Genomic DNA, 19,151 nt, shown 5'->3' on the forward strand with positions numbered 1-19,151 from the left:
CGTGATCAAATTCTTCCTCATTTAGGAAAATTCCCTGCATCACTCTATCCTGTGATAAATTTCCTTTCCCTGACTATGTGATATACCTTGTCTACATCTTTTATTTAGTAATACTTGCTGCTCTCTGACAATCTTCCAATGTTTTCACTGACAACTTTTTCAGAGGTTTATATCTTTTTTTTTTTTTTCAATTACTTTACACAGCCATTATGGGTCGTAAGAAAGAGGTGTTCATCTGTGCATCCTCTGAAATGCCTAAGTTAGATCATTAGAATTGGGACTTGATGACATTTGTTTATCTTTTCCATCTAATTCAGTAAAGAAAGCAGCTCCAAACTTTATATCCCAGAGATTATTTGACATCCCCACTGCATATTATGTCAAGGCTGTTTTACCTTTTTCCCTCTCTCCTGGGCACATGGCTAGACTAGATTTTGCAGCATCTCTTGCAATTAGATTAGGTCGTGTAATTGATGTTGGTCAATGCAATATGGTAGATATGATGCCATTACTTGAAAAGGCCTGTATGTATATTTCTCTTAGACATATCTCCCTGCTTGCCCTATTCTATTCAGTAGCAGGCTGAATGGATAACAGCCTAAGCACCTAGAGAAAGGCAGTGTCACAAGATGAAAAGATCCCCAAGCCACCACCTAGGGAAGAATTTCCCAAAAGACCTATGTGGCCTGGAAGACCCATGGGGCTGTTGCATGAGTGAGAAATAAACTTTAATTTTGATAAACCACAGATTGGGGGGATTGTTTTCTACAGAAGCCCAAGTTGACTCATAAAAACAGCTGACAATCATCTCATCCCTAATATATTCAAAATTCAACACTTGTTTTCTTTCTTCTTTATTCCCCAAATCCAGAACTTCAGCAAGTCTTACCTAACTTCTGGAAGTGTATCTCAAAATGCATCAGACCTGTCCATTTGTCTCCACTGTTCTATATCACCTCCATGATCTTACATAAAGTTCTTATTATTTCTCATCAGGATTCTATAACTGCTCCTGCTGCTTCTACTCTAACAGTTTTCTTCTCTTCAATCCACTCACTACACAGCAACCAAACTCATCTTTTTAGGACAAAACTTAAACCATATCATGCTCTTATTTAGAACCCTTCAGTAGCTTAACCATTGCACCAAAAATAAATTTCAACTCCTAATCTTGACCTGCAAGATCCTGCATGTTCTGGCCCCTGCCTAGCTCACCAACCTCATCTCACTTTCCAACTCCCTACAAAGTCTAGTCATCTGGAATTCTTTCAGTTTCCTTAGTAATCTAAATGTTTATCTCTTCCAAGATCTTCACCCATGCAGATTACCTTCTTTGAAGATTTTTTTCTCTTTGCTCCTCACACAGCCAGTTCCTTCCTACCTTTTAAATCACTGTTTAAACATCCCTTCTTTAGAGAGATTTCCTCTGATAGCAATATCTAAGGAAAATGTCTACCCTCTGATATACTTTATTGCAGTATCTTGCTTTTTTCCATGTTAGAAATTACCAGCATTTTAAATTACATGTAGCAGATATGAACCTCGGGCCACTAGTTAAGAAGTCCAAGAATCATAGCTCTATTTCCCATAAATGGATGCAATTTCCTTCTCTATTATATTTCAAGATCCCACTCCATTTGTCTATTGATTATGATACAGGTGTCAGATGCTATAACAAAGTGCCAAAAAAGAGTGACTAATAAAGGACAGAAATGGAATGGACCTAACAGAAGCAGAAGATATTAAGAAGAGGAGGCAAGAATTCACAGAAGAACTGTACCAAAAAGATCTTCACGACCCAGATAATTATGATGATGTGATCACTGACCTAGAGCCAGACATCCTGGAATGTGAAGTCACATGGGCCTTAGAAAGCATCACTACAAACAAAGCTAGTGGAGGTGATGGAATTCCAATGGAGCTATTTCAAATCCTAAAAGATGATGCTGTGAAAGTGCTGCACTCAATATGCCAGAAAATTTGGAAAACTCAGCAGTGGCCACAGGACTGGAAAAGGTCAATTTTCATTCCAATCCCAAAGAAAGGCAATGCCAAAGAAGGCTCAAACTACCGCACAATTGTACTCATCTCACACGCCAGTAAAGTAATGCTCAAAATTCTTCAAGCCAGGCTTCAGCAGTACCTGAACCATGAACTTCCAGATATTCAAGCTGGTTTTAGAAAAGGCAGAAGAACCAGAGCTCAAACTGCCAACATCCACTGGATCATTGACAAAGCAAGAGAGTTCCAGAAAAACATCTATTTCTGCTTTATTGACTATGCCAAAGCCTTTGACTGTGTGGATCACAATAAACTGTGGAAAAATCTTCAAGAGATGGGAATAGCAGACCACCTGACCTGCCTCTTGAGAAACCTATATGCAGGTCAGGAAGCAACAGTTAGAACTGGACATGGAACAACAGACTGGTTCCAAATAGGAAAAGGAGTATGTCAAGGCTGTATATTGTCACCCTGCTGATTTAACTTCTATGCAGAGTACATCATGAGAAACACTGGGTTGGAAGAAGCACAAGCTGGAATCAAGATTGGCGGGAGAAATATCAATAACCTCAGATATGCAGATGACACCACCCTTATAGCAGAAAGTGAAGAGGCACTAAAAAGCCTCTTGATGAAAGTGAAAGAGGAGAGTGAAAAAGTTGACTTAAAGCTCAACATTCAGAAAATAAAGATCATGGCATCTGGCCCCATCACTTCATGGGAAATAGATGGGGAAACAGTGGAAACAGTATCAGACTTTATTTTTTGGGGCCCCAAAATCACTGCGGATGGTGACTGCAGCCATGAAATTAAAAGACGCTTACTCCTTGGAAGAAAAGTTATGACCAACCTAGATAGTATATTCAAAAGCAGAGACATTACCTTGCCAAAAGGTCTGTCTAGTCAAGGCTATGGTTTTTCCAGTGGTCATGTATGGATGTGAGAGTTGGACTGTGAAGAAAGCTGAGTGCCAAAGAATTGATGCTTTTGAACTATGGTGTTAGAGAAGACTCTTGAGAGTCCTTTGGACTGCAAGGAGATCCAACCAGTCCATTCTAAAGGAGATCAGCCCTGGGTGTTCTTTGGAAGGAATGATGCTAAAGCTGAAACTCTAGTACTTTGGCCACCTCATGCGAAGAGTTGACTCATTGGAAAAGACTCTGATGCTGGGAGGGATTGGGGGCAGGAGGAAAAGGGGACGACAGAGGATGAGATGGCCGGATGGCATCACAGACTCAATGGACATGAGTTTGAGTGAACTCCGGGAGATGGTGATTGACAGGGAGGCCTGGCATGCAGCGATTCATGGGGTCACAAAGAGTCGGACAAGACTGAGTGACTGAACTGAACTGATAGCTTTGTTAAACTTAGTGACTCTCGTGTATTAGAGTCTTTTTCTCTCCCCTGTTATAGTCTGGGAATAAGCAAACCAAGGCTGAAAAGGCCATTTTGAAATGTCAGGGGTCCAAGCTCTTTTTGGATTGTCACTCTGCCTTCCTCATTCTGAGACTTCTGCATACAGGTACAAGATACAGGACAAACTGACTATAATTTGGGGTGGTACCTAAGAAGAGTGCGTGGTTCAGGAAGAAGCTAGGGGTAAAGCAGCTCTGGGGTACGATTCCTGTGGCCCGTGAATGCTCTCACATCAGCAAGGTCTTTGAAGATTTCTAAAGGAGGTGACATTTTAGGAGAAGATAGACATTTTGGTAAAAGAGGGGGAAAAGGATGAAGAAAAGGAAGGCGTAAGTGTTCCAAAATCTGTACTTTTGTTTTTCTCCCTCCTGGCCTGGATATATAGTAAAAATACTAAAAATGCTATAATAATAAGTACAGGTAATATATTAAGAAACTATATGAATATAGTAATCAGTAATATGTACAAAATAGTAAAAAAAAAAAAAAAGTACTGACTACAACAGAAATGAAATTAAATGTGATTACAAACTGTTACAGAGTCCAAGCTGGTCCTGTCTGCTGTACAACAGGCCAATAAATTGAATGACAAGTTGCTGGGGTAAGAAATAGCAACTTTATTTGTAAAGACAGAAGACTGAGAAAATGGTGGGCTAGTGTCCCAAAGAACCATCTTCCCTGTGTTAGAATTCAGATTTCTTTTATACTAAAAGAGGAGGAAATAAGGTCAGACATTTCCTGGTTCCAGTCAGCATCCAGAGGAGATGTGTTAATTTATTCCTTGCTGCAGTCATTCATAGGTGGACCTAGTCACGATGCTTCCTGTGAGCTAAACAAAAGTATTTTAGCTTAATGCTCACTACCTGGGGGGAAGGGTTTCCAGAGATGGGTCATGATCTATAATTTAAGCTTATAGGCAACATCACTTTAGTGATCAACTTGTAATAAAATGCAAAGTTTCTTTCCTATTGTGGAATGATGAGAAAATCAGGAATATTTGTAGAATATGGAAAGAATCATTTGACAGAAAGTATGATTCTGAGCAACAAAGAATAACAGCCTGGAAAAAGGGCTGGACCTAAGAAATCAACAATTCTTCTGCCAAAGACAAACAAGGATTGTGGCTGAAAGTCAGATTTCCTGTATCTGGCTAGAAGATTAGCATCAAAGTCACAGATCTAATATTAATTGAAGGAAAGGCTGGCAGTTTGAGCGTTTAAAGTCTTTGGTGAAAGTGCTGTGGTGGAAGCTTTCATCACAAAAGGTTACATAAATTCAAGGAGGGTGAATTTGAATCCTTACCAATGGCAAGATACCACTTTTTTCAAGGGGTTCTGTATTTGTTTTCTGTGCTGTAATACCTCTACCTAGCCACAAGGAGCTCTCCATCCCCATCACTGGCAACCAGTCTCTTTCTGTCTACAGCAGTGGTGAGATAGCCATCTTTCCCTTGGTTAAGAGAAATCCATAGTTTGTTGTATTTGCCAAGACCAAAAATGTCGGGAAGCTGGATTAGCAGAACGGCTGCCATTGACATCTTTCACATCAACCACATCTCAAGAGCCAGGATGTCTCTCTGTTGGTGATCATATCAGATATTACCAGGTCAGCACCATCAATCACCAAAATCAGGTTACCAAACTTTGGACCTGGATGAAACTTGTGTTCTTACCAGTCTCTGCATCAATCTGAATGGTGTCTGTTACTTGCTTTGATGAAAGGATCTGGATAGCTGGTGGTGTAAGCATCATGGATCGTCCTATGAGGGATTCTTTTAGTGCCCACTCTGCACAACTTGTATGTGGCTTCTCAGACATAATACAACGAATAGCAGAGACTTTTGGTGGCATGGATCAAATAGAAATTCTCTCTGGTTTTGTCAGTGCCGATAACATTCATTAAAAAACCAGAAGGGTAGGTTATATCAATTTGGACCTGGTCATCAATCTATTACTCTTTCTTTTCCCTCCTAGCATGGTTAATTATATATATATATATATATGTGTGCGTGTGTGTGTGTGTGCACGCACGTGCGTGTGTGTAGGTTTTCCCAGGTGGTGCTTCTGGTAAAGAATCTGTCTGCCAGTGCAGGAAATCCAAGAGACTAGGGTTCAGTCCCTAGGTTGGGGAGATTCCCTAGGGGGGGAAATAGCACCCCACTCCAGTATTCTTGCTTGGAAAATCCCATGGATAGAGGAGCCTGCTGTTCTATAGTCCATGGGGTTGCAAAGAATTGGATATAACTGAGCGTACAATATGTATATGTATGTGTGTGTGTGTGTGTGTGTGTATTATATGTGTGTGTGCGTGTGTATATCTCACAAACTCGAAGCTGTCACGTACTAAGCAGATGTGATATGTCAACTTAGATTCAACAAAAGAATTGTAATGTTCAGATTAAATCAATGTGGTAAATTTGAATTTTGTTGCTTTTTAGTATCTAAGTAAAGCTTTCAACTTTAACTTGGCTTTATTGTAATAAAAATGTATACATGTAGAGAGCCTATACTTAGTTTATACTTAGTACAGTATGCTTCACATATGGGTATTCCCAAACTTTCTCCTGTCCCCAGGCCCCAAAGGGAAAGCTATTTGCTCACTTAGCTGTCTTCTGTTCCCTATTCTACCCCTCTACTCCACCCCTCTACTCCAGGGAAGGGTCTGCTCCTGAGCAGATAATGGAAAAGACAACACCATGGTGATGAAGCTTTCCTGGTAGCTCAACTGGTAAAGAATCCACCTGCAATGTAGGAGACCCCCATTCAATTCCTGAGTTGGGAAAATCCCCTGGAGAAGGGATAGGTTACCCACTTCAGTATTCTTGGGCTTCCCTTGGGCTCTTGGTAAAGGGATAGGTTACCCACTTCAGTATTCTTGGGCTCAGCTGGTAAAGAATCTACCTGCAATGCAGGAGCCTCCGGTTTGATTCCTCAGTTGGAAAGATCCCCTAGAGAAGGGATAGGCTACCCAATCTAGTATAAACCCAGTGGACTTGGCCCATCAATCATATTGAACAATTGCATGCATATCTGAGTTATTTTATCTCCTGTTAGAGAATACTGAAGTCTGTTCCTTGAGAAAATTTTGAAGGGAAGGCATTCTCTCAGCCTGGGGCCACTGGTTGATGGACAAGAGCAAGTCCATTGGTCAGTTTGTCCAGCATCCAATACCTTGGGGTTGCTAACAATTTCAGGACCCTTTGGGACCATAAACTATTGCTCTTAGGTACAGAATGAACATGAGAAGTTGTATACAAGCTTTGGATAAATCAACAGAGAAGAAATGATCTACCTAGTGATTTCCAAAATAGACAAAAATTCCATTTTAGTAAAAGTTACACAGTAGATGATACGTCAGCACGGAGGAAAGTACAGTGGATTTAAAAGCTTTAAAGTGTTGATGTTCCTCACGGAAGAGCCTAAAGCAATGTTATTCTCTTTGGACTTAAGGACAATGGGAGCCTCTTTAGTTGGACAGAAGAGCTTCTTTAGTTTGACATGACCAGAGCATCAAGCATTTATGATGAGAGCCAAGGGAGGAGGCTAAGAGTTAGTGAGGAAACCCAGCCAGTAGGGAACAATATTCGACCCTAAGTAGCCATACAATTTTTGCTAAATCTCAGGATGATGGTTTGTGTGAATGGAATAGCCACTAAGTATCTTTCACTCAACATTTATTTGTAATCTCTTGAACTTCCATTTTAAGTTTTCTCCATTATTCCCATGCTTTATGCTCTAAAAAAAAAAAAAAGTATATTTTGTCAGAGGAAGGACTTTATTTTCCTTCCAATAAAAAGAAAAGTCTTGAACCTTTGAGTCCAGTTTCATAAATGGTGAAGTATAGAATAATATGTTAACATGCATCTAGCTTTAGCTTTTTAAATGTACAAAGACCAAATTGCTAATTAAAAGTTCCTAAGCAAGCAAAACTTAAACACTAAGATTATTAGTTTATTAATAGAATAAACCTTCTAGTAATTTTCAGATCTCAAAGTCATTTATTACCTTCTACCACAAAAGACTAAATATAGAATTTCCTTACTTCTCTAGGAAAAAGGGGATAAATGTTTCAGACCACACATGAAGAACAGTTTTGCTGTGGTTTTTAGGTATATTCCCACATTTAACGATAGAAACAGAAAGCAATTTAAGAACATTTTCCATGTGTGTCCAAAATGGAAGACACATCATCCTCTTCACAAAAGAGCCAGCAGTTACTGTTGTCTGCAAAGGGCAGTTAATTCATATCCATGTGCACAGGGGTTCGTGGGTGTCCAGGAATACAAACACACATTCAGTGAGCTTCCCAGAAGTTTTATGATGTTTTCATTTGTGCAGTTTTTCAAATGCAATATATTCTCCTAGGAAGAAGTACTTTCCCCATGGCTTCTGCATACACATGGGATCAAGGCAGCCATTTGATCCCTCACCAGTAAAGAATCTGCCATAAATGCAGAAGATCTGGGTTTGAACCCTGAGTTGGGAAGATCCCCTGAAGAAAGAAATGGCTACCCATTCTAGTATTTTTGCCTAGGAAGCCCCATGGACAGATGAGCCTGGTGGGCTACAATCTATGGGCTCACCAAGAGACAGACACAACTGAGCAACTTTCAAAGGACACACACACAGACACACACATGACCCAACAGCACAAGTGCATAAAATTATGTGAATTTTCCAGCACTGTATGGAAAATTAGAAAAAACTCTGATGTAGTTATTACATCTGCATTTTCTGCAAATGTAATTCACCAAGTGGGACATATTATATCCAGGAAGGATTGGCTATGTCTAGAGAGAGCTAGGTAGTTATTTCTTTCAAAAAATTGTATTTGGCTATGCCAGGTCTTAACTGTGGCATGCAGGATCTGGTTCCCTGCCCAGGGATTGAACCTGGACCCACTGCATTGGGAGCGTGGAGTCTTAACACTGCACCACCAGGGAAGTCCCCAGGCAGTTATTTCTTATGGGTGGTTATCAGTTCTCTCTCTCTTTTTTGAAAAAAAAAAAAATGCAGATTATTTTAAGGCGCACTAGATTTACATATTTTGACTGAATTCAGTTGTTGCTTCCAAAACAATTCACTTTTTTGAGGGGGATAAGAGTTTCCATTTCCTCAACCCCTTTTCCATTCTACCCCACTCCGCTATTACCACCACTAATGAATGAAGCCAGGCAGTGCAAATGTTTTGAGAATGTTCCGAATTTGACAAGGGAAAGTAAAATATTGCATGATTATGTATCACAAATGAGGTTTTGACTGTAGCCACACAACTCAAAGATAAAATGATTTGTTCTAGTTTCATTCTTAGTCTCTTATTGGCTTTGCTCTCCAAGGCACCAATAAGAGAGGGAAAAGAACAGCTTTCCAGGAGGATTTTTCTAAGAATTTCAACCAAAGATCCAAAAGATAATAGCAGAAATCAGATTCAAAAGAAACAAACAAGGGAACAATGGTAAAATGTGCAGAAAAACAATTGAGGACTGTGGTCATCTACCAGCTACATCAGAGATTGGATAGGAAGCCAAGAAGTAGCCAGCATGGTACCAGGGAGCAAACGAATGTTTTCCAAACAGGTGTCATTCATTGGGTGTTTTTAGGAAGCTCTAGGATTGATTGAGATGGTTTCGGCATTAGGTCATTTTTCCACGAAATAGTTCTAGCAACTTTCAAGATGTGAGAGATGATGTATTATTTTTGTATAGAAGCAAACTCTGATTTATTAGGGAGAGTATAGATTAGGAAAGTGACCACCCATGCTTTCTTTTTTATCTTCTTTTCCAGATGTTTTTTTGTGTGTTTGTATTCTGTTGTTGTGATGAACTTGAGTATAATTTTGCAAAATTTTGCCTCCATGATAACATACAAGCAGAGCTGGCTGGACTTTCCCAGAAATGGGGGTGCTAAGTAAAGTAACAAGGGTAGAGTCAGGAACTAATGTTTATATAAACCCTAAAGCAACTTTCAGACCTTAAATGTCAAATCTGCATCAAAATCTAGTTAGAAGGAAGTCATTGTCAGTAAATAATGTCAGTAAATAATTCATTGAATTCTATCTAGGAGACTGTTTTTGTTTTTTTCTGGGTCTTTTCTGCTTATTAGCTTATTATTATAGAATTTTTTTTAAATTTTGTTGAATTATAGTTGGTTTACAATATTGTGTTAATTTCTGCTCTACAGCAAAGTGACTCAGATACACACACACACACACACACACACACACACACACACACATATCTTTTTTGTATTCTTTTCCATTCTGGTTTATCACAGGATATTAAGTATAGTTCCCCGTGCTAGTAGAGAAAATTTTAATTTTTATTCTATAAGGCAGAGAGTTAAACAGTTAGGGACATCTTAAATAAGTTCAAGTAAGGCTGAGATGGAACTAAATTTGGTCAGTTTAATTTTTGGCTGCTCTTCAATTTAGTTTAAACCACAGTTATCACTGATCCGTTCAGTTGCATAATTCATTCTACTTAAGAATGTTCGTCTCTCCCATGCCACACAAGTAGAGCTGGCTGGACTTTCCCAGAAATGGGGGTGCTAAGTAAAGTAACATGGGCAGAGTCAGGGGCTAAGATAACACATCTCTACCGTGAAATATGCCACAAGAACAAAGGTGGAAACCATTTGATCCGTTTCTTGGAATCATTCTTCTTAAAATGTAATTAGCATATGATTTTATTGACTGTGTACTTGAGATTAAAACCGAAGATATATATTCTCCTATATGAAAAAAAAAAGTGTTTCTTATTTTGGTAAACTTGATAATGTGTCCCTAATGTTCTAGAAAGAACTCTGGAATCCTGGTGCCTGGAAATGAGAAAAATACCTAAGCTCTAAATTTCAGAGGGTAGAAGAGATCAGTTTCATTTTAAATTCTTCTTCAATTTAGTTGACAGCACCAGGGTATCATTTGACTTGCATGTTTTCAGCATATATTTGGAGGTTACTAGGCTAAATGAGGTGAAGGAGGAGTTTATGGTAAAATATCCTTGCCCTTGAGCAATGTATAAACATGTGTATTCTTAGACGCTTTGTTAACACAGGACAATGTGCTGATATATTTGTAACTCACCTAAATATTCCAGCAAACAAGATGTCACAAAGATATGGTATCCTCATGGCACAAAAATGTAGACATTTATGATGTGTTGTTTTATGTTTTCAGTAAATTGTTTGATAATAATGGCTGTGTGTGGGAAGCTGTGGTGAATTAGCGTTGAACCAAGGGTGAGACTTTTTCCTATTCCTCCCTTCCCCATAAGCTAATTTCACCTTGCTACCCAGGCTGGTCTGCAAGGTCTATTCCCACAAGGTCTTTCCCTTCACAAATTCACATTTATCGTATAAGATTTTAAATTTCAAAAATCACCTGAAACATGCTGTTTCACTTCTGTGTCCTGCCCAAGTGCCTGCCACATAGTTAACCCAATAAGTAGTTACAGAAAGAAGAGAGGAAAGAGGAAAGGATGAAAGGAAGAGAGGGAGGGAGGGTTCTATGCTCTGTGTACATTGTGGTCACACTGGATACTGTAGTAAGTGTGGTGTGGTGTGTATAGCTCAGACAGTCATAGGTCTCTCCCTGTGTTGTTGGTTGACATGTCCTGTTCTGATGTTGACTAGAACAAACCACCTGTAACGAGCAAGCTGGTCACCATTTTATTTTTAATTTTATTTTATTTAATTAATTTTCATTGGCATACAGTTAATTTACAACATTGTGTTAGTTTTGCTGTCAAAGTTAATCAGTTATACATATACATGTATCTACTCTTTTTAAGATTCTTTTCCCATATAGGTTATTACAAAGTATTAAGTAGACTTCCCTGCAGCAACCTTATTTTTAGAGAGTAATCACAAAATGGGGAGAGATTTAGGCCAGTCACCATTTTAAAGATTTGATCTCGACAAATATCTACCTGTCTGATTCACTGTTCCATGCTCTGTAAAATTTGGTGTTCAGAGCATTTGAGTTACTACATCAGGCCCTTTAAAATTTTTTTTTAATAATTTTCCTGTAAAAGGAGTGTATCTTTTTTGACTATTGAACACTAGGTAAATGTGTAATTTCAGTGTTTGGGGAGTCCTGGATTCAGTGAGAATGATACTTCTGTTGTATTTCTATGACATAGATGCACATAGAAGTGGTCCCGCTGATTGGAAGGAAATAAAGGAAAGAATCTAGTTATGAAAAAACTAGATGATTGAGGAGGGAAGGAATCTAAGACATGAGCTCTCACTATCTACTCTCCTGCTGTACCTGTTGTCTGACTACAGGGAACCTGCCCATCTTATTCCCACCACAGGAAGCCCATCTACATTTCTGGTGGCTGACAAGGTGAGCAAGAACTCAGGGCACTGTGGGTTATGTAAGCGTGAGCTCTCTACTCACTGTAGAAGTTTTGGTTGGTTCAGGCTCTATTCGCGGTATTGCCAGGGAAGATCAGCTGACCGTCTACTGAGTGGTCCCTTAGGGCAACATTTCCAGTAGTGAATTCTCCTTTGTTAGGCAACTGGTCCTCAAACTTTTAATATCAGTAGTCATCTTGCTAATGTTTCATAATTTAGTGAACTTATGGGATATGCACCCATGCTCACAAAACTTCGAAGATGTTTTGTACACCTGAACCTAACACAATATTGTAAATCAGCTCTATTTCAATAAAAAAGTACAAACTTCCAGATACAAAAGAAATGTCATGCAGATATAATGTACAAAATGGTAACTATAGTAAATAATACTATATGGTGAATTTGAAAGTGTCTAAGAGAGTACATCTAAAAAATTCTCATCACAAGAAAATAAAATTGTAAATCTGTGAGGTGATGGATGTTAACTAGATGTTGTGGTGATAATTTCACAATGTACACAAGTATTGAATCATATCATATACCTGAAACTAATATAATATGTCAGTTATGCCGCAATATTTTTTAAAAATAAATCAAGTAGACAGATGACCCTCAGGAACAGAAAAAGGAGAGCAAGTTCACATTTTGAACATTCATTGAGCTATCCATTTATAATTTGTGAAATGTTTGCATGTTTGTGAAAACTCAGTAAAAACTTATTTCAGAACATATCTATTCGACAAGCTGCTTTGCTTATTTAAGAAATGAGGAAACTAATCCTCATTTTAAGCATTAGTTGGGCAAGTAGTTGTTAGGAAATTTAAATATTGTATAGAAGATTAGATGAAGTGACTTTTGGTTATGTAATATTTTGACCCTTATGTTGTGTAATTTTCTGATGCTAGGCTGAAGTCTCCTATATCTTCAATCATTCTTCAGATAACCTGGTTTCATGTCCATCCATTATTGTAAACCAATTTCTTTTGAAGGCAAATGGTTCTCCAAGAACAGAACCGTCAGCTTTGTTGTTCTAATTGCCACAGAGTGCCTTCAGATTTTATGAAATTTCGCTGATGTGTTTCAGCACTTGTGCCATGAGTCTTTGCCAGACAGTCCCCAGTAGCAGAAACTAAATCCCATTAACCTTCATGTTGTTCTTACTCTCCCTCACTTTCCAAGTTGTACTAAGTGCTCAAAGTTTGGGGGCTGCTGTTGACATGTTGTTTGCTATTTCAGTGCCTTTGGTTCTGGGCATCTTCAGGGAATACTAACAGAAATGGAAAACAAATGTAAGTAAAAAGGCAAAAAGGAGTATAAAGCAGGCAGAAAGAGCAATTTTTGTCTTACAAAGTGAAGCTAGAAGTAATTTTTTAATTAATTTTATTTTATTTTTAAACTTCACATAATTGTATTAGTTTTGCCAAATATCAAAATGAATCTGCCACAGGTATACATGTGTTCCCCATCCTGAACCCTCCTCCCTCCTCCCTCCCCATACCATCCCTCTGGGTCGTCCCAGTGCACTAGCCCCAAGCATCCAGTATCGTGCATCGAACCTGGACTGGCATCTCGTTTCATACATGATATTTTACATGTTTCAATGCCATTCTCCAAAATCTTCCCACCCTCTCCCTCTCCCATAGAGTCCATAAGACTGTTCTATATTGATGGAGGAGGAAGCCACAGCAAAGAATCCAAAGCATGTGATTCATGAGATACAGTGAGTCTCAAGTGAGAACAAAGTGTGACAGAGTAAGTTCAGTCCTTGAGAGCTGCTGGTAAACTACAAACATGGATCAAAACTGAATTTTAAATTCTTGATTGGAAGCTACTAAGAAAAAATAAAATACATACAGTCTATATAAAAAACAAAACAAAGATTTTAGGAATCTTCCTGCAAATTTATCCACAGAAGGAAAGCAGTTTATATCTCTGTGTTCAGCATGGGGTTTATAAGATGCCAGGCATTTTACCAGGTGTCACTGCATATCTGGAAGATAGCTCTTATTTGTAAATATGATTGAGTATTCCTGTCTTGCCTTCTGTGAGGCCTTCCTATATACATATTTCTTGATTTTTGTATCTTAAATGGGTTTCTGTCACTTGCAACCAAAAGCACACTAGTATTTAAACCTGCAAGTGTTTCTTTTCTTTTTTTTTTTAAATAGAACCTTGGAGAAAATATGGAACTAACTCATGAGGGCTGGAAGCAGTGAGCTTCCATTTCCCCATTCCAAAAATGAATGAAAAATAGAATGACAAACTATTAATTTTTGGTAACGATAACTGGTTTTTCTCTTGACATCAGATCATATGCTCTTTGAGGCTGAAGTTTTAATAATTTTGTAGTAAATTATTGGGCTTTCCAGGTGGCTGAGTGGTAAAGAATCTGTGTGCCAATTCAGGAGATGCAGGTTCAATCCCTGGGTTGGGAAGATTCCCTGGAGAAGGAAAGGCAAACCACTCCAGTATTCTTGCCTGGGAAATCAAATGGACAGAGGAGGCTGGTGGGCTACAGTTTATGGGGTTGCAAAGAGTCAGATGTGACTTCTTGTTGTTCCATAGACTACAGCACACCAGGCTTTCCTGTCCTTCACTAGCTCCAGGAGTTTGCTCAAACTTATGCCCATTGAGTCAGTGATGCATCCAACCATCTCATCCTCTGTCACCCTCTTTTCCTCCTGCCCTCAATCTTTCCCAGCATCAGGGTCTTTTCCAATGAGTCAGTTCTTCCCATCAGATGGCCAAAGTATTGGAGCTTTAGCTTCAGCAGCAGTCCTTCCAATGAATATTCAGAGTCTGTTTTCTTTAGGATTGACTGGTTTGATCTCTTACCATCCAAGGGACTCTCAAGAGTCTTCTGCAGTACCACAATTAGAAAGGACATGACTTAGGGGCTGAGTAACAACAAAAGTAAATTATTAAATGAGCAGAAATTGCTGAATATTTCTAATGGTCTCCATAGATGCATTTCAAGAGGGCAAGTTCCTGTTCAAGGTTACTTTGCTAAAAAATAAAATTGGAAATAATGGAGTAAGTATATAACTTTGTTATAGGGAATATCTTAAACTGCTTAAGATCAAATTGTCATTGGTCTTTCTGAGTTGTGATATTAGTATAGTGTTTTTTAATAAACTCTACTTCTGATACTAAAGATAACATAGGGTTGTGGTTTGAAATATGAATATGCAGAAAAAGAGATGAATCAGAGAACACCAGTTTCACAGTCTCTTACTCCTCTTATCTCACAAAGCACCCTTTGATAATTGCTATATTATGCAGTTCTGGATGGAAATTAACCTTAGCATTCCATCGTTCTTGAGCTGTGCAGTCCAGTAGGGCAGCCACTAGCCACATGTGGCCAGATAAATTTAAATTAATTAAAATTAAATAAAATGAAAAATGTAGTTCTTCTTTGGCTCAAGCCACTTAGCAAGTACTCAGTGGCTATGTATGCCTCAGTTCAGTTCAGTTCAGTCACTCAGTCGTTTCTGACTCTTGCGACCCCATGAATTGCAGCATGCCAGGCCTCCCTGTCCATCACCAACTCCCGGAGTTCACTCAGACTCATGTCCATCGAGTTGGTGATGCCATCCACCCATCTCATCCTCTGTCGTCCCCTTCTCCTCCTGCCCCCAATCCCTCCCAGCATTTTTCTGGGCTCCAAAATCACTGCAGATGGTGATTGCAGCCATGAAATTAAAAGACGCTTACTCCTTGAAAGGAAAGTTATGACCAACCTAGATAGCATATTCAAAAGCATAGATATTACTTTGCCAACAAAGGTCCGTCTAGTCAAGGCTATGGTTTTTCCAGAAGTCATGTATGGATGTGAGAGTTGGACTGTGAAGAAAGCTGAGTGCCGAAGAATTGATGCTTTTGAACTGTGGTGTTGGAGAAGACTCTTGAGAGTCCCTTGGACTGCAAGGAGATCCAGCCAGTCCATCCTAAAGGAGATCAGTCCTGGGTGTTCTTTGGAAGGAATGATGCTAAAGCTGAAACTCCAGTACTTTGGCCACCTCATGCGAAGATGTGACTCATTGGAAAAGACCCTGATGCCTAATGTTTACCATAATAGATGGCACAAAATAACAGCATTTCCATCACTGGAGGAAATTTTATAAGATAGTTCTGATCTAAAATTAATTTATGTAAAAAAAATATCTAGATGCCCAAGTCAGCCCTACTGTGTTTTGTTTATGCTCCAAGGCTGATAACTTTAAATAGAAAGTAGAAAAATGGACAATGTCTTAAGTTTGTAGTTCAGTCTACATTAGACTACACAGTTTCCTATATTATTAATTAGCAAGGAGTGTCTACAATAATGGTATTGAGCAGCAGCCACATAAATAGTCTTAGGGTAATTATTTGATCAAAAATATTCTCAAGACTGAAAAAAAGTGGCCACATTTCTCAACATCTTAAGTAATTCACAGTCACCAAAATCACCACCAAAAGAATTGAGCAACTCAGTTGGGACAGCCTGGGGATTCTACAATGCCTCTTTCATGGATGATCCTGAAAAACAGTGAAAATCTTTCCAGGAGTCTGATCTTGGGGTCCATATTGACCAATTATGAGGCTTAGTCAGTTATCAAAGAAGTCAGTCACACATCCAGTGTCCATCTTGTTACCACCATCTGTAAGTGTCCAAGGTGTGTGTTCCCCTCTCTAATTCTTTAAATGGGAATTTTCACTACTGCTGTCTTCCCCTCCCCACCCCACCCTCTGCCACCTTGAGTTATATTAGGGGAGAATGTTAAGTCTATATTTTTTGTACCTCAAGAGCCTTGTTTGCGCCTGAAGAAGCCCTCTAGAGAAGGAATCTTGAGTTTCTGAACTGATGATCATGTCACTTCTTGAACATTCAGTCAGTTCACTTCAGTCACTCAGTAGTGTCCGACTCTTTGCAACCCCATGAATTGCAGCACGCCAGGCCTCTCTGTCCATCACCAACTCCTGGAGTTTACTTAAATTCATGTCCATCAAGTCAGTGATGCCATCCAGCCATCTCATCCTCTGTTGTCCCCTTCTCCTCCTGCCCCCAATCCCTCCCAGCATCAGGGTCTTTTCCAAAGAGTCAACTCTTGGCATGAGGTGGCCAAAGTATTGGAGTTTCAGCCTTAGCATCAGTCCTTCCAATGAACACTCAGAACTGATCTCCTTTAGAATGGACTGGTTGGATCTCTTTGCAGTCCAAGGGACTCTCAAGAGTCTTCTCCAACACCACAGTTCAAAAGCATCAATTCTTTGGCACTCAGCTTTCTTCACAGTCCAATTCTCACATCCATACATGACCGCTAGAAAAACCATAGTCTTGACTAGACGGACCTTTGTTGACAAAGTAATGTCTCTGCTTTTCAATATGCTGTCTAGGTTGGTCATAACATTCCTTCCAAGGAGTAAGCGTCTTTTAATTTCACGGCTGCAATTACCATCTGCAGTGATTTTGGAGCCCAAATAAAGTCTGACACTGTTTCTACTGTTTCCCCATCTATTTGCCATGAAGTGATGGGACCAGATGCCATGATCTTCGTTTTCTGAATGTTGAGTTTTTAGCCAACTTTTTCACTCTCCTCTTTCACTCTCATCAAGAGGCTTTTTAGTTCCTCTTCACTTTCTGCCATAAGGGTGGAACATTAACAGGATGTAATTTCTAATTGTCTACTTCACAGTTGGTAGAGTGGGGTTGAGTGGACTTGAGGTTCATGGAACAGGTAAAGTAGGTTAAGCAAAAAGTTCATTAGGAATTTTGTGTGAAAATGAGGAAATACATGTGTTAGAGAAGTCATAGAATGATGAATAACTCTTTAGTTGTGACTAATTCCAAATCTGGCAGAACATCTCTTCTCAATCTGACATATTAGTGTTTTTGTTTTTGTTTTTAATAGTATGACTCCTTCTTGGCTCCCGTAGTTTGGTGAAGCTTGCTTACTCCTTGGAAGAAAAGTTATGACCAACCTAGATAGCATATTCAAAAGCAGAGACATTACTTTGCCAACAAAGGTCCATCTAGTCAAGGCTATGGTTTTTCCTGTGGTCATGTATGGATGTGAGAGTTGGACTGTGAAGAAAGCTGAGCGCTGAAGAATTGATGCTTTTGAACTGTGGTGTTGGAGAAGACTCTTGAGAGTCCCTTGGACTGCAAGGAGATCCAGCCAGTCCATTCTAAAGGAGATCAGCCCTGGGTGTTCTTTGGAAGGAATGATGTTGAAGTTGAAACTCCAGTACTTTGGCCACCTCATGCGAAGAGTTGACTCATTGGAAAAGACTCTGATGCTGGGAGGGATTGGGGGCAGGAGGAAAGGGGGATGACATAGGATGAGATGGCTGGATGGCATCACTGACTCCATGGACATGAGTCTGGGTGAACTCCGGGAGTTGGTGATGGACAGGGAGGCCTGGCGTGCTGCGATTCATGGGGTCGCAAAGAGTCGGACATGACTGAATGACTGAAATGAACTGAACTGAACTGATATTTATCTAAAGGCTTTCCCCAGACTTTTCCTATAGCCAGAGCTGATCAGTTTAAAGATGAGCACCAGACCTAGGCATGATAAAATGAAGTATGAAAGTCCAGAATGTGATCATGGACAATCTTTCAGGAAAAAGAACATACAATTAGGAGCAGGGAATCCTGAGTCTCATCATAACTGTCAGTTTGTTCAGCCTGGGACATATCACTTTATATCTCTGGACCTAAGTTTCTTCATATGTAAGAAGAAAGGCTTGATACTAAAATATTGTTATATCCCAGGGTATTGTCTATCGAATGTTAGTGACCATAATGCAAGGGGGAAAATGGCGTTGGTCAGTTCTGCACTTACTGAAGTTTCTTTGCAATAAGACTTCTCTGAACATTTAATAAATTAATGTGCACTGTGAATCTTCTAGGAAGATCCAAATGTACAATATTTACTTAATTTCTTTGATATCATATCATTTTCTTCCCTAGGAGGCTTTCACAAGGCAATGTTTCCATGGAATATGTTTTGAAAAATATAGCAGAAGATCTCTGAGATCCTTTGCTGCTCAATGATCCCAAGCATTTCATGCTCCCAGCTTTCACTGGCTTATGGTACAACCCAGTGGATAAGAGAGCATTTAATATTGATATTAATATTAATACATAGTTTGAAATCAGACCCTCACTTCAGTTAGAAATCTTGTGAGGCCCCCAGATGTGTTGCATAGTGCCAAGCAGGCAGCTTGACTGGATTTTTGTTCAAATCAGGCAAGCCTTTGGCATGGAGCAGAAAGAGAGAGTGAGGATTCTGGCTGCCTTTTCCATTAGCCACGCAGCAGCTGCAGCCCATGGCTGAACTGTTCTTCGTTTTAACTGGGCATGTGTCCAGTAGCACTGAAGAATATAGACAA

At 39.4% G+C, this 19,151-nt stretch overlaps 1 pseudogene; it reads right to left on the minus strand.

Annotated features, from left to right (window-relative positions):
• Window positions 1–4,780: 4,780 nt before the first annotated feature.
• The window catches only part of LOC138991149 (small ribosomal subunit protein eS4-like), a 171,522-nt pseudogene continuing 157,151 nt past the window's right edge, over window positions 4,781–19,151 (minus strand).

This window comes from Bos mutus, chromosome 16, assembly GCF_027580195.1.
Source record: "Bos mutus isolate GX-2022 chromosome 16, NWIPB_WYAK_1.1, whole genome shotgun sequence".
Lineage (NCBI taxonomy): Eukaryota > Metazoa > Chordata > Mammalia > Artiodactyla > Bovidae > Bos > Bos mutus.